This window comes from Hemicordylus capensis, chromosome 5 (assembly GCF_027244095.1).
Source record: "Hemicordylus capensis ecotype Gifberg chromosome 5, rHemCap1.1.pri, whole genome shotgun sequence".
NCBI classification, from domain to species: Eukaryota; Metazoa; Chordata; class Lepidosauria; order Squamata; family Cordylidae; genus Hemicordylus; species Hemicordylus capensis.
This window is the reverse complement of record NC_069661.1, coordinates 52,171,428-52,186,550: the sequence shown is the minus strand read 5'-3', so window position 1 is coordinate 52,186,550 and position 15,123 is coordinate 52,171,428. Positions and strand designations below refer to the sequence as shown.

The 15,123-nt window shown below is 42.7% G+C and overlaps 1 long non-coding RNA gene across 3 annotated transcripts in view; it reads left to right on the top strand.

Moving 5' to 3' along the window:
• The window catches only part of LOC128327649 (uncharacterized), a 130,588-nt gene extending 119,423 nt beyond the window's left edge, over window positions 1–11,165 (top strand). For all 3 annotated transcript variants that reach the window (XR_008308720.1, XR_008308721.1, XR_008308719.1), the window contains exon 3: window positions 10,032–11,165. This is a non-coding gene — a long non-coding RNA (uncharacterized LOC128327649). The remainder of the gene's footprint in view (window positions 1–10,031) is intronic.
• Window positions 11,166–15,123: the final 3,958 nt, after the last annotated feature.

Below are 15,123 nucleotides of genomic sequence, written 5' to 3'. Positions count from 1 at the left end.
TCCTTTTTTCTCATGCAGGGTTGTTGTATGTGTTATTTAATAGTGAAAAAGTCTGGTCAAGTGAATCTCCACCTGCAGCCTGAAGTTGTACAGTCCAAATACCTCAGCTGCACTTTCTGACAAGCAGACCAGGATTTCCTTGCTAGTTGGCAATTTCCTACTTGTTTTTATTATTATTTTTAATCTTCTTCTTCTTCTTCTTCTTATTATTTTGCCTATTTTTCCAGATCGGCAAAATATTAGAAGCAGGAACATTTCCTGGTTACGCATTGTATAATGCCACAGTCTGTAGATGCTAATAAACCTTATTGGTATTTGTGGAAAAACCTGCACAAACAAAACACAGCACTTTTCTGAATAAAATGCTAAATTTCATGGCATTTTGACTATCTTGCTTGGTGACCCAAACTAATCCTTCATATATGAATTGCATAGCAAAAGCACATTTCAAATATCTCCCCAACAACAAATGCTTGTTTATGCACAAGGTCTATATGGTAATGTAAAAAGGTGCAAGCATAGGATGTCATTTGATGTGCAGCTCGGTGCATGGATATCTCATTAACATGGGATTTAAACTTTTACAATTGTGTTCTGGAATATGCCATAACAAGTAAACTGTGTAAAATGTGCTTAACAAAAATGGAATTGTTGGAATGTACCATAACAAGTAAAAACGACTGTTTGATAAGAGAAGTGCTAAAGTATTGGAAAGGGGGCCTTTTAATGGAAATATATTGTATATATGAGACAATCTAGAAGATAGTTTTTTTGGTTTTGACACTTATCATTGGCCTTTCCCATTCTGCTAAATCCCCAAAGTCTTGGAATTACCCTACCAGGTAATTGCACATGCTATAGTTCAAGGAACTCCACTTATGTTCAGGTACAGTGTTTATAATGGAGCTTTGCTGTCAATACAACAGTGTGGTGTTAAACAAACACAGAAATCCCCATGAGGCACTAACTGCCAGTGGAGAGCCTTTTATAAGCAAACAGTGGGAGAAAAAGAGAAATGTTACAGCTGCTGTCTCAAGTGCTTCGCCTAGGGCTGTTCTTGTAAAGTCTTTATTTTTGACATCTCCAGATCATTGAGTCTGAAGTAACTAACTCACTGATGCTAAGAGTAGGTTCACCATGGAAGGCTTGAAACTGGGTGTAACAACACTGTTGACAAATACACCCATACAAATATTTTGCACAAATATATAAAACACTGTGATATCTTTATACCATTCCTTGCTTTAAAACAATTGCTCTGTAAAAGTTTCAGAAGACTTGATGAAGCTAGTCCTGTAGACCAGCCTCATGCTCTACCTCCTCGACAGCGCAGTATAGTCTCAGTCATCCTTCCACAATTGAGATAATCATTTTTTTAAAAGAACATAAGAACAGCCCTGCTGGATCAGGCCCAAGGCCCATCTAGTCCAGCATCCTGTTTCACACAGTGGCCCACCAGATGCCATTTGAAACCAACAGCAGGAGTTGAGGGCATGCCCTCTCTCCTGCTGTTACTGGTCCTAAATTTCCCAGCAATCAATTCCATGGGATGACCCCTGGTTCGAGTGTTATGTGAGAGGGAGAAGAATTTCTCTCTATCCATTTTCTCTACTCCATGCATGATTTTATAGACCTATATCATGTCTCCCCGCAGTCATCTTTTTTCTAAACTAAATAGCCCCAGGTGTTGTAGCTTTGCCTCATAAGAAAGGTGCTCTAGGCCCCTGATAATCGTGGTTGCCCTCTTCTGCACCTTTTCCAGTTCTACAAGGTCCTTTTTTAGATGTGGTGACCAGAATTGTACACAGTACTCTAGGTGTGGCCACACCATAGTTTTGTATAAGGGCATTATACAAATTTTAAGGTGTTTTAATGTAAACCACCCTGAGCCTTTTGGAAGGGCGGTATAAAAGTTTTATTAATAATAATAATAATAATAATAATAATAATAGCCCTGTTATTTTCAACTCCCTTCCTAATGATCCCTAGCATGAAATTGGCCTTTTTCACAGCTGCTGCACATCGAGTCAACACTTCCAATGAGCTGTCCACCACGACCCCAAAATCCTTCTCTTGATGAGTCACCAACAGCTCAGATTCCATCAACGTATACTTGAAGTTGGGATTTTTTATCCCTATGTGCATCACCTTATACTTGCCAACACTGAAGCACATTTGCCATTTTGCCGTGCACTCCCCTAGTTTGGAGAGATCTTTTAGGAGCACCTCACAATCTGTTTTGGATTTCACTACCCGAAAGAGTTTGGTATCATCTGCTAATTTGGCCACTTCGCTGCTTACCCCTACTTCTAGATCATTTATGAATAAATTAAAAAGCACTGGTTCTTATGTTTTCTGTTTTTGTGTGTCTGTTCTTTTTTGTTTTTGTACTCTGGACTATGACCATAATAAGGATTGGATTGGAAAAAAAGCACCGGTTCCAGTAAAGATCCCTGGGGGACCCCACTTCTTACTTCTCTCCATTGTGAAAACTCTCCATTTATCCCTACCCTCTGTTTCCTATCCTTCAACCAGTTAGCAATCCACACATTTATGTGTCCCATTATCCCATGACTACTAAGTTTCCTCAGGAGTCTTTGATGAGGATCTTTGTCAAAAGCTTTTTGGAAGTCCAGGTATACTGTGTCAACTGGATCACCTTGATCCACACACTTGTTGACACTCTCAAAGAACTCCAAAAGTTTTGTGAGGCAAGATTTACCTTTGCAGAAGTCATGCGGCTTATCTCCCAGCAGGGCCTGTTCTTCTATGTGATTTACAATTTTATCCTTGAGGATGCTTTCCATCAATTTGCTTGGAACGGACATTAAGCTAACCGGCCTGTAATTTCCCAGATCACCCCTGGATCCCTTTTTGAAAAATGATGTTACATTGGCTACTTTCCAGTCCTCCGGTACAGAGCCTGATTGCACGGATAAATTATATATTTTAACAAGGAGGTTGGCAATTTCACATTTGAGTTCTTTGAGGACTCTTGGATGGATGCCGTCCGACTCTTGGATGGATTTGCTAGTTTTCAGTTTTTGCATACAGTTTAGAACATCTTCTCTTGTCATATCTATCTGGCTCAGTTCTTTAGCCTCCATCCCTGAAAAGCCTGTTTCAGGAACAGGTATATGCTCAGTATCCTCTGCCATGAAGACAGACGCAAAGAACTCATTTAGCTTCTCTGCAACCTCCATATCCTCCTTAATAATCCTTTTCAATCCCTCATTATCCAAAGGTCCAACTGCCTCCCTGGCAGGTTTCCTGCTTCTGATGTATTTAAAGAAGTTTTTGTTATCCCCCCTGATGCTTTTGGCCAAATGTTCCTCAAACTCTCTTTTTCCCTCCCTTATTGTCACCTTGCATTTCTTTTGCCAGAGTTTGTGTTCCTTTCTGTTATCATTTGGGCAGGCCTTCCAATTTTGGAAGGAAGTCTTCTTCCCTTTTATGGCTTTCTTGACATTACCTGTTAGCCATGCTGGCATCCTCCTGGACTTAGTGGTACTGTTCCTCCTTTTGAGTATACAATCCAACTGGGCTTCTAGTATTGTGGTTTTGAGTAAACTCCATGCATTCTGGAGCAAAGTGACTCTCCTGATTTTCCCTTTAAGCTTTCTTTTCACCATACTCCTCATTTTGGAGAAGTTTCCTCTTCTGAAATTCAAAGTGTCTGTGTTAGACTTTTTGGGTGATTCTTTGGTGATTCTTGACTAACTTAAGTCCACAAAACTGACCACTTAGCCAAAAGGTGCATAGAGAAAGGAATGAAGAAGAAAAAAACTTGTCGAGAAATGACCTATCGAACCCCAGCACAACATCACTCCAGTGGCTGTTGCTGATATCTGCCTTATATTTGTTTTTAGACTGTGAGTCCTTTGGCGACAGGGGACCATCTTAGCTAATCTATCTATCTATTATATTTTTACACTGCCTGATATGCACATCTTTAGGCTGTATAAAAAATTCAAAACATTCAATTTCACAGATTAAAACATGACACAATAAAAACAACAGAGCAAAACAGCCACCAAAACAAGTTTTTAAAATTATCAAAATTCTAATTAAAAGCCTGCAAAAACAGGAGAGTCTTGAGGTTCTTCCTGAAAACAAATAGAGAAAGAGATGGTCTTATATTTGTAGCATCTTATTTATGTATTTATGTAGCATCTCTTCTCTTGTCAGCAGTGAGTACATCAGGGTGTTCAGCTGTTCCCAGTTCCAGGACTGTTTAGTCAAATGAATGCAGCCTTAATTTCTGAACCATTTCTGTGCTGCACAACAGCACTACCAGTAAGCATGATCAGATAAAATCAAATTTGTACACTGCCCCAAACTTTCGGCTCTGGGCAGTTAACAGTGCTGCTTCTACCATCCTAGTAGTGGCATAAAGGAATCATCTGGTCCAATAAAACTGCTGACTCTACCTTGGATTCTCCATCCAAACAACATTTTACTCAGGTACAGACAGTGATGTTCATATCCCTGCTTGAGGACCACCTGCCAACACTCCACTTGCCTCCAGGTCACCAGCCTTGACAGGGACATCATGAGTCCTGCCATGTTCCCCCTCCTACCCTGCATCAGTGCTTAGTATGGGGTGTATCAGGCTGCACTTTGTGTCACTGAAGGGACCCATACAACTGACTGTGAGCTACTGCCTCAATGCAGCAATTTACTGTATGGTTTTGTTCATCAAAGCTTTCTTAACAGGATACCCTCATCAGAATCCGAGAAGCCTCCCTTATCTTCAGGGAGACATAAAAAGATAATTTCCTCAAAAAGCAGAAAGGTGGCAGGCCAGTGAGAAGTTCCATTTGGCTTCATGAGGTACATTTGGCTTGGCTTGGCTTCCTAAAGGTGATAGAGTTAAGACTTTTTTTCAGAATTCCCTCCAAAAGGAGTGCATAATTTTGAGTTTAACCAAGTGCAATATAGCAAACGGATGTGTGGAAGACCTTTTGGTTGTACAATAAATATCTATAAACAGTCATCCCCTAGCAGGAAGGGCAGCAGCAATGAAATAGGATCCAAGTGCAACACTCAAACCAAAGACTTCCAAAACTCTGTGCACCTCTTATCAGCTTTGGCTGATACGCCAGCTGTGACCATACTTGGACAGAGATAGGTTGGCCACAGTTACTCATGCTCTGGTAACCTCTCGCTTGGATTATAGTAATGCATTTTATGTGGGGCTGCCTTTGAAAATGGTCCGGAAACTGCAGCTGGTACAAAATAGGGCTGCAAGAATAATAACTGGGACAGGACATTTTGAGCATATTACACCAGTGCATTGTCCGCTGCACTGGCTCCCAGTCAGTTTCTGGGCCCAATTCAAAGTGTTGGTTTTAACCTTTAAATCTCTAAATGGCTTGGGACCAGGTCACTTGTGAGAGCACCTTGCCCCATATGTCCCAACCCAGACCTTAACATCTTCTTCAGAAGCCCGTCTCCGAGGAGGTGCAATGAGGTGTGGCGGGTAGCTACTATGGAGAGCGCCTTTTTGGTAGTTTTATTTATTAAAACATTTTTATACTGCCCAAAACTTATGTCTCTGGGCAGTTAACAACAGAATAAAAACAAAGTAAAATGTTTATTAAGACAAAAATGGGGGTGGGGAACACACACATGACAACAATTTAAAAATTTCAAAACAATACTTTAAAACAGCATTAAAACCATTAAAACATTAATTAAAAGCCTGGGTGAAGAAATGTGTCTTTAAAGACTTTTTAAAAAGCTGTCAGAGATGGGGAGGCTCTTATATCACTAGGGAGCACATTCCAAAGACTCGGGGCAGCAGCGGAGAAGGCCCGTCCCTGAGTGGCCACCAGACAAGCCGGTGGCAGCTGCAGACGGACCTCTCCAGCAGATCTCAGTGGGCGGTGGAGTTCATGCAGAAGAAGGCATTCCCTTAAATACCCAGGGCCCAAACTGTTTAGGGCTTTATAGGTTATAACCAGCACCTTGTATTTTGCCCGGAAACATATCGGCAGCCAGTGTAGCTCCTTCAATACAGGAGTTATATGGTCTCTCTGAGATGACCCAGAGACCAGCCTGGCTGCCGCATTCTGGACCAACTGTAGTTTCCAGACTACGTACAAGGGCAGCCCCACATAGAGTGCATTACAGTGATCCAGTCTGGGGGCTATCAGCAGATGTACCACTGTTTTGAGGTCATTCACCTCAAGAAACGGACGCAGCTGGCGTATCAGCCGAAGCTGATAGAAAGCACTTCTGGCCACCGTCTCAACCTGGGACACCATGGAGAGGCTTGGGTCCAGAAGCACCCCTAGACTGCATACCTGTTCCTTCTGGGGAAGTGTGACCCCATCCAAAACAGGCAGATCAAAATCATCTCTCGAGTTCCGACAATGGACAATGAATACCTCCGTCTTAGCCGGATTCAGTCTCAGCTTGTTAGCCCTCATCCAGCCCATCACCGACTCCAGGCAGGCATTTAGCGAGGTTATGCCCTCTCCCGATGATGCCGACATGGAGAAAGATTTGGGTGTCATCAGCATACTGGTAACACCCTGCACCAAATCTCCTGATGATCTTTCCCAGTGGTTTCATGTAGATATTAAACAACATTGGAGACAATATGGAGCCATGGGGAACACCATACAAAGGTTCAGATTTTGAAGAACAGCAGTCTCCAAGGGACACCATCTGGAACCTGCCTGAGAGGTGGGAGCGGAACCACTGCAAAGCCGTGCCTCCAACTCCCAACCCCCTCAGACGCTCCAGAAGGATACTGTGGTCGATAGTATTGAAAGCTGCCAAGAGGTCCAAAAGGACCAACAGAGTCACACTTCCTCTGTCAATTGACAATTGGAGATCATCCATCAGGCCAACCAAAGCAGTTTCCACCCCATAGCCAGCCCGAAAGCCAGTTTGAAATGGGTCAAGATAATCAGTTTCATCCAAGACTGTCTGGAGCTGTGAGGCCACCACCCTCTCAATTACCTTGCTCAGCCACGGAAGGTTGGAGACAGGCCTGTAGTTGTTCAAGTCCGAGGAATCCAGGTTAGGCTTCTTCAGAAGCCGTCTAATAATTGCCTCCTTAAGACAAGGAGGCATCCTACCTTCCCTCAGAGACGCATTTATAATCTCTACCAGGCCTTCTACAACAACCCCCCTGCCAGATAATATAAGCCATGTCGGACAAGGGTCAAGAGAACAGGTGGTAGACCGCACCATTCCAATCAGCTTGTCCACATCCTCAGGAGTCACAAAGTGGAACTGATCCAACCTAATCACACAAGAGGAGTTGCTGGACACCTCCACATCAGACACTGAGGTAATTGTAGAGATGGAGTCTAAGTCGGCCTGAATACGAGAGATTTTTTTCCACAAAGAATGCATTAAACACATCACAGCAGGTAATTGATGGTTCCAGATTCTGATTCAAGGGAGGAGGAGCACTCACTAGCCCTCTCAAAACCCTGAACAACTCTGCCGGACATGAACTTGCAGATGCAATATGGGCAGAAAAGAATTGCTTCTTTGCCGCACATATTGCCTGAGCATAGGTCTTCAAATGAGCTCTATGTTGCAATCTGTTGGATTCAAGCCGAGTCTTTCTCCACTTGTGCTCCAGTCGTCTACCTCACCGCTTCTGCCCCCGTAGTTCTTCCACATACCAAGGGACCAATTTTGAAGCACGTCATAGAGGACGCTTAGGAGCAATCATGTCTACTGCCCCAGTGAGTTTGCTGTTCCAATTCTCCACCAGGGCATCAACAGGATCACCAGCAGACCCAGCACTAAATCCCTCCAAGGCTTCTTGAAATCCTATTGGATCCAATAACCTTCTCGGGCAGATCATCCTAATAGGTCCTTCGTCCCTGTGAAGGTGGGAAGCAATTGTGAGTGCGACCTTAACAAGATGGTGGTCCGTCCATGACAATGGGGAAATCACAGGATTCCCCACCCATGGAACACCACCCTGGTGTCACGCCCTCGATCTCAGACAGTGAGGAGGAAGGGGAAGCTGTCAACTTTTCAGCCGATGCAGGGGTGTCTGAGGGGCAGAGCCCAGCTGTCAGCTTCCAAGAAACGGCTGAGGCAGATCCAGCTGATGATTCAGAGCAGGCACAACAACCTGAGACAGCAGAAACCATGACGGACCAATCAGAAGAGGAGCTATGCAAGCAACCTCCACTGACTCCACAACAGAGGCGTGTTACAAGACAAAGAACACAGCTAGAAACTATCAGGAGGAGTAAACGCCTCTTACAGAGGGCTAATAAGCCTTGAATTCCTGCCAGCTGGGAGCTCTCGGCTTGTACTATAAATTACATCACCAGCTTTCTCTTCACTGCTGGAAAACAACGTTTGTCAACTTTCGTGTCGACAGCTTGCAGCCAAGCTGGATAAAGAAGAACTGTTCCGAGCTGTATCTTGTTTCTGCAGCTCCATTTGGTATTGTGAACTTCCCTGCCAGGTGGCCAGATACTGACACCTGATCAGAGTGAAAGACCAAATCAAGCATGTGACCAGCAATGTGCATCAGCCCCGAGACCACTTGGGATAGGCCCATAGTCATCATGGCCGCTATGAACTCCTGAGCCGCCCCAGACAAATTGGTCCCAAAGTGAACATTGAAGTCGTCCAGCACCACAAGCCTGGGGGACTCCAACACCAAGTCCAAGACCAAGTCCATCAGCTCAGTTAGGGACTCCGTTGAGCAGTGGGGCGATCGGTACACCAACAGAAGTCCCAGTCTATCCCTGGTACCCAGTCTTAAGTACACACATTCAATATGGTCCGACACTCTAACAGGGATCCTGGTAAGGGAAAGGTTATTCTTATAGACCACAGCCACTCCACCTCCCCGCCCACGGTCCCTCACCCGCTCCTCAACAGAGTAGCCTGGAGGAAGAAGCTGGGACCACACCGGGCCCCCAGCCTCCCCCAGCCAGGTCTCTGTAATACATACCAGGTCAGCTCCTTCATCCAGAATCAAACCATGGATGGTTTCTGATTTGTTCTGGACCGACCTGGCATTACAGAGGAGCAAGGTGAGGTTCCAAGGATGATAAGCACTGCTCCCCAAGGTCAAAGAGCTGGCAGGACGGCCGGAAGGGGAAACAGCTATTAGATTTCCAAGTCCCCTTCCCCTGTAACGGCCCGCTGACTTGCCAACGTTACTTCTTCTGTTCCCCACCACAACTGGAATGGCCACCCCACAGTCAGTGGACACGCCCCCTGTCTCCCCATCTCCAGTTAAGTCCAGACACATTCTAAGATTGTCTCACCCAGGACAAATTAAAACAGAAGCTCAACTATTAAATGCCCCCCCTACAAATACCTAGGCCAAGAGACCTGGCCCTCGCTCTCGCTGGCCCCCAAAGTGGCTCCACCAAAGGGGCAACCCCCTTTGGTGTCACCCCGCCGGTGGCAGGCCCGCCGCCACTGGCAGAAGCCTATATAACCCTGAGCAGGCAGCTCTAGGCAGCTGGAATGCAGGAAACTGCCAAGTCCCCCTCCTCCCCGGCCCCAATCCTGCAAGGCTTCACCTCAGCACAGCAACAAGTCCTAGGGGGCAGATAACAGACAGGGGGGCAACAGAACAAGCAGGACAAGCAAACAGGCAGGCACCCAGTCTCTCACCCTGGGGTCTACCTGGGAGCAGATGTTGTCTCTCCTCTTCTCTCTCCTGCAAGCTTGCACACCATTTATGGTTTAGCCTCCCCAGTGAGGTTCGCCTGGCTTCATCACTTCATCAACAGGTAAAGACCTTTTGTTCACTTAAGATTTTTAAATTTAATTTTTTATTTTTAAATTTGATTTTTAGACTTATTTTTAAAGAGTTTTAAAATTGCTTTTTATTGTATTTGTATTTTCTTTTCCCTTTGCTTTTCTAGAAAGCAATGAACTAGAAATGTTGACATATGATATGTGAATCAAACATTTCTTATAAATAATTAATAAAAATAGTGTAGTGACAGTTGGAGGAAGGAATCCATTCCCCATTTCATTTTCCAATCTGAATTGTCTTGAAATTTCTTTTTGACTCACAGTGGGGAACGCTGCAAATGAAGATTTGAAAAGAAAAAAAGAAAACTTTCTCCAGTACCATGTATTTGATCCAGTCCTGCCCTCTAGTAGCATAACTGCTTTTACTTCATCACCAATCATCATCATCATCATCATCATCTTTTATTACAGTCATAGACCATGCTTTTACTTTAAAATATATGTGCGGAACTGAATTATGGTTATTCCGTCCTAGTTTGATCCTGATTGAGGAATATGTTCTCTTAAGACATATCATCAACATGACTGTGGTTTGGAAGCTGCGAGTCACCTCAAGTCTGCATTTACTAAGAAAACACAAGCTTTTAAAATAATGCAGCCCTTTCCCTCCTCTGAATAAGAAAAGAAAGACAGACAGATCCCTGAAGTATCATCATATACAATTTCCTCTAGCGGGGATGATTTGTGTGAAAATGGATCTCAAGTGACATTTATTAGTCACATTGGTTTATACACTGTTCTTCTAACACACCTCACAGTTCTGAAAATAGACATAGCTTGTATATATTACCATAGAAATGTGTTAAACTCCACAGCTGAACAGAGAAGTAACTTGTTTTAAGCAACTTACAGTTTTTTCAACTAATACAATTATGCAGGTAACTGATTAGTCAAATAGTAATTTCACATTATCTGTGTTATGCCAAACCAATTTGAACAGTTCTCTCTGCCCATCTTTTAAAAAAAAAAATCCTTGGCTTAATACATGCATATATTTGAATAGTTTGAATTACAAAATTTACTTCTATTCATGCCTTATACACTGTACAGTGAATTTTTCTCATGTTGTGTGAGGAGACAGCACTCTCCCCAGCTGCCTTCACATGATGCTGGCACATACATGGCCTCCGCACATGTGCGGTGGCCATTTGCATGGTGAGCATGGTTGTTGACCATGCAAATGGCCTCTGTGCATGTGTGGAGGCTGTGCATATGTATGTGTCATGTGAGGACAGCTGGTGAGGGTGCCACCAGCATATGATGATAGCTGGGGGCATGCCAGTGATACAGGAAGGGGTGGTCAGCAGCAGAGGAGCAGGTATGCACCTGCTCTCTTGCATTTTAAAGGTGCTGGTGATGTGCTGCAAACCATGCTTTGAATTGCGATTTGTGCTCATCCTTACCACTGAACATAGAAATAAAACTGATATATTCAACATACTAACTTCAAGTTTCCTCAATTCAGTTTGCAGAATGCTACCTTTACTTCTTACGTGCTATACATATGTTTTGATACATGGTATTTGTTTCTTTGATGATATGAAGGCAAGACACTTTTATTTCCAAACCTATTTCCAAATGTAGTTCTCAAGCCTGCCTTTTCAGAGAACATTTCATTTTGTTCGTTTTTGTTTCAAATTAGCATTTAATAGCTTTGTCTGAGAAACTCATTCTGGCTGTGTACTTTTCACATTTTGTCTCTTTAGCTATCAGCATACAATGTGATTTTTAAAATAAAACTGAACATAAAACAAAATCTGTTCAGACAGAACAAAGCAACAACAAAAAAGCAAATGGGGCTGCAGACAAAATATTATATTGCCATAGAATGATATTTCTTTTTGCATGATAAGTGCAACAATAAATTTGATTTCAGTCACATTTGCAGTCAAAAAACCAGCTGTGAAGAAGTTAATAGTATTGTCACAGGACCAACATATTATATGGGATAATTATCTTCACTTTTTCTGCAAGTGGGGGCCACTTTGACAAAAAAAAAAAAATCAATGTGTGAGACATTTCCCACCACACTGACTTCCACACAGTGATCCACTTTTCCTGGCACCAAGGGGACTCATTTAAGAGAAATGGAGCCAGATAAATCCCCAGTGCTATCTTGGAAGGCGCACACAGAGCGTAGTCCTTCCCAGACCTCCATGTGTGCTTTCCAAGATTATGCTGGAGCTCATAATGGCTCAGTTTCTCTGAAAGGAGCCCAACCTGTTTTATACCTTTTATCTGGGAACAGTTGCTTCTGTAAACTTCTCACAGGTCTAATAAACAGTTAGTTAGGGAACCACACTTAAGGTCATGGGAGCTTCCACTGGCCCCCAGGCCTTGCAATAAAGAACACTGAAATGGTGGGTGAATGTTAACGTATCTCTAAATGTAAAGTTGTGCTGTCGAGTCGGTGTTGACTCCTGGCGACCACAGAGCCCTGTGGTTTTCTTTGGTAGAATAAAGGAGGGGTTTACCATTGCCATCTCTCACGCAGTATGAGATGATGCCTTTCAGTATCTTCCTACATCATTGCTGCCCTATATAGGTGTTTCCCATAGTCTGGGAAACATACCAGTCGGGAAAAGACAGTAAAAATGAATAGAAGAAATGAAGAAGTGTAATGAATCATCATAGGGATTTATTGAGGGAAAGTTATTATTATTATACACCTAAGAATATAAACACTTGAATAATAGTGACCACACATTTTGCTCCATAACTCCACTTCTACAAGGGCTAGAGTTTAGCTTTTTAAAAATGAAAGCTGAGAATATTGGGGAATTAATAGGAAATTAATTCCATAACTCCACTTCTACAAGGGCTAGAGCTTAGCTTTTTAAAAATGAAAGCTGAGAATATTGGGGAATTAATAGGGAATTAATAGGAATTTCAAATCAATTCAAATCGAATAAGGTGTGATTAGATTTGTACCCAAATCTAGCCAATGGATCACAGGGGTGATTTGTTTTGTCTCCAAATCACCCAAATCAGCTAGATTTGGGTACAAATAGATTTGTAATGTACCCGAATCAAATTGCACATCCCTATTAGTTAGCCTTACTCAGTTAGTGAGGCTTTAAGAAAAGCATTCTTAAGTTCACCATAAAGTACCACTGGGAGTCAGAGTCAGGAGGCATTTCATAAGGGGGGGAAAGAAATACATTTTATTAAAAGAGGAAAACAAAATGCACCATGTGGGTGCATAGAATGATATTCCTCAAGATCAGCAAGCAAATGTTTAAGGAGAAAATGTAAAAAGTGGAACTTTTTAGTGTGAAGATAATGTGGACCAAGCTCCAATGCACATGGAAATGCCCAAATCATGTATGTACTCTCTGCTCCCTGATATCTTGCCTGGACTTCAACATAAATCCACCCATTGTAGATTTGTGAATCCACACCTGCAAAGTGAAGCAAAGTAAAATTTCTATCTGGGGAAGACATAGGGGAAGAAAGCTCAGAGGAGCATTCATTGAGAATGTCTCTCTGCATGACCTCATATTATGAACTTGGTGCAATTAGTACCAAGTTTATACTGACCTATATAGGATTGAATAGAAATTTAAAACATGTATTTATTTAGAATTCTAAGCATTTCTATATTGTAGATAATGACAATTATTTCCATTTGTGTAGCCTTTGTGTTTCTCCAACATCCTTGCCCTTGTAACTCTTTTCATTCTGACAATTATAAACTATCATTAACAGTAATAAATGCAACATTTCTACTAGAGAAGCAGGACAATTCTACTTCTTGTTAGAGTCATTCCATGTATTAATGACTTGCTGCCAAGCATTATTTTTCTGTTATTCTGATATCTGATGTATACAGTTCATAGTTGTTCCACTTTAATATTCTCTGCTCCAAACCCCATTGCAGATTAGTGGTCTTGGCTTCACAAATTGGAATTGCACAAGAGTGGTCTTTATCTTAAAAGGTCTGGAACACAATTAGGCAACATTAAAACAGTTAAAGAAGTTGGAGATTATGATACTTATGCTGAAGTATTTTCCAAATATATGTGCACTCACTAACAAATTGTGTTCTTCAGATTCTTTGTTTCCATGCATTCTCCCTGCATCCTACTGCTTGGATTTTATTTCTGGTGGAAAACCAGATATTGAACAGTATACATTTTGTCCCTGAAACAGCACACTTGCTGGAAGCCATGGCTGTTAATAATCTCCTGGTGTTTGAATCTCAGCAGGTTTAAGCTAGTGTAGGTCCGCTGAAGCCTTATCATGGAGTCACACTAATGAATGTAAACTGAGAAGCTGGTGCTTTGAGGCTTAGCTTCATTTCTTTGACTGCATTATTCAATACATGCTAACTATGAAGAGATTTGCTAACAAGATACTTGTCATAGGACATGATGTGAGGAAACAGACAACACAGAAGATTTGCCTGAAGATAGCTATATCTTCCCAGAGTAAGTAGTCTCAGGACATTGCCTGAGGACAAATCATAATGGCTGATACCCTGAGATAGTGAAGTTAATTCAATTTCAGAATAAGATATAACTACAGCAGCAAATGTTTTGAGCACTAGGAAGTATTAATCCCACATATCTATGTGAGTGTGTGTTTTCCAAAACACATTCACTATATCCGTTATGTTTACTATTATTTATATACTGCTTTTCAACAAAAAGCTCACAAAGCAATTTACACAGGAAAATAATAATAATAGGATGGTTCCCTCTCACCAAAAAGAGATATGTTAGACACCAGCAACAGTGACTGGAGGGATTCTGTGCTGGGACTATGGGAGCCAGTTGCTCCTGACCCAGTGCTTAATATAAAGAGAATCAACATTTGAAAGGTGTCTCTTTTGCCCAGTTAGCATCCATTGCACCCATACCAAATGAAGGGGCACAATTTCTGGAAGCCAAGGGCCACAACTTTATTCAGTTAACAACCATTTAAAACAACATGGGGATTAGCTCTCCACCCCTAACAATACAGGAACTAAAATCTGCATCCCCCAATGCAGGGGTGTAGCGTCCGTTGGACAAACAGGGACTAATGTCCCTGGGCCCCCAAGTAGAGTGCCCCACTGCCGCCCTGTCATGTCCTGACCTGTCCTGTGGCCAGCCCTGCCCCTGACGCCCCTGCCCCACCTCCGCTTCTTATCTTGTTCTCTGGCTCCAGGTGAGTGGGTGGGGTGGTTAAGTGGGACATGTGGCAGGCATGGCAGTCTCCAGTCTGCCCGAACTGTACACCTGTGCAGATTGACTATGGAAGTTGCATAACCGTGATGCCACAGGCATGTGATGTGCATAGTTGTACTGAAAAGGCATCAAGTTCAGGGGACATGGTTTGGGGCATGCACTGGGTTTTGGCCCCTGGGGGTCT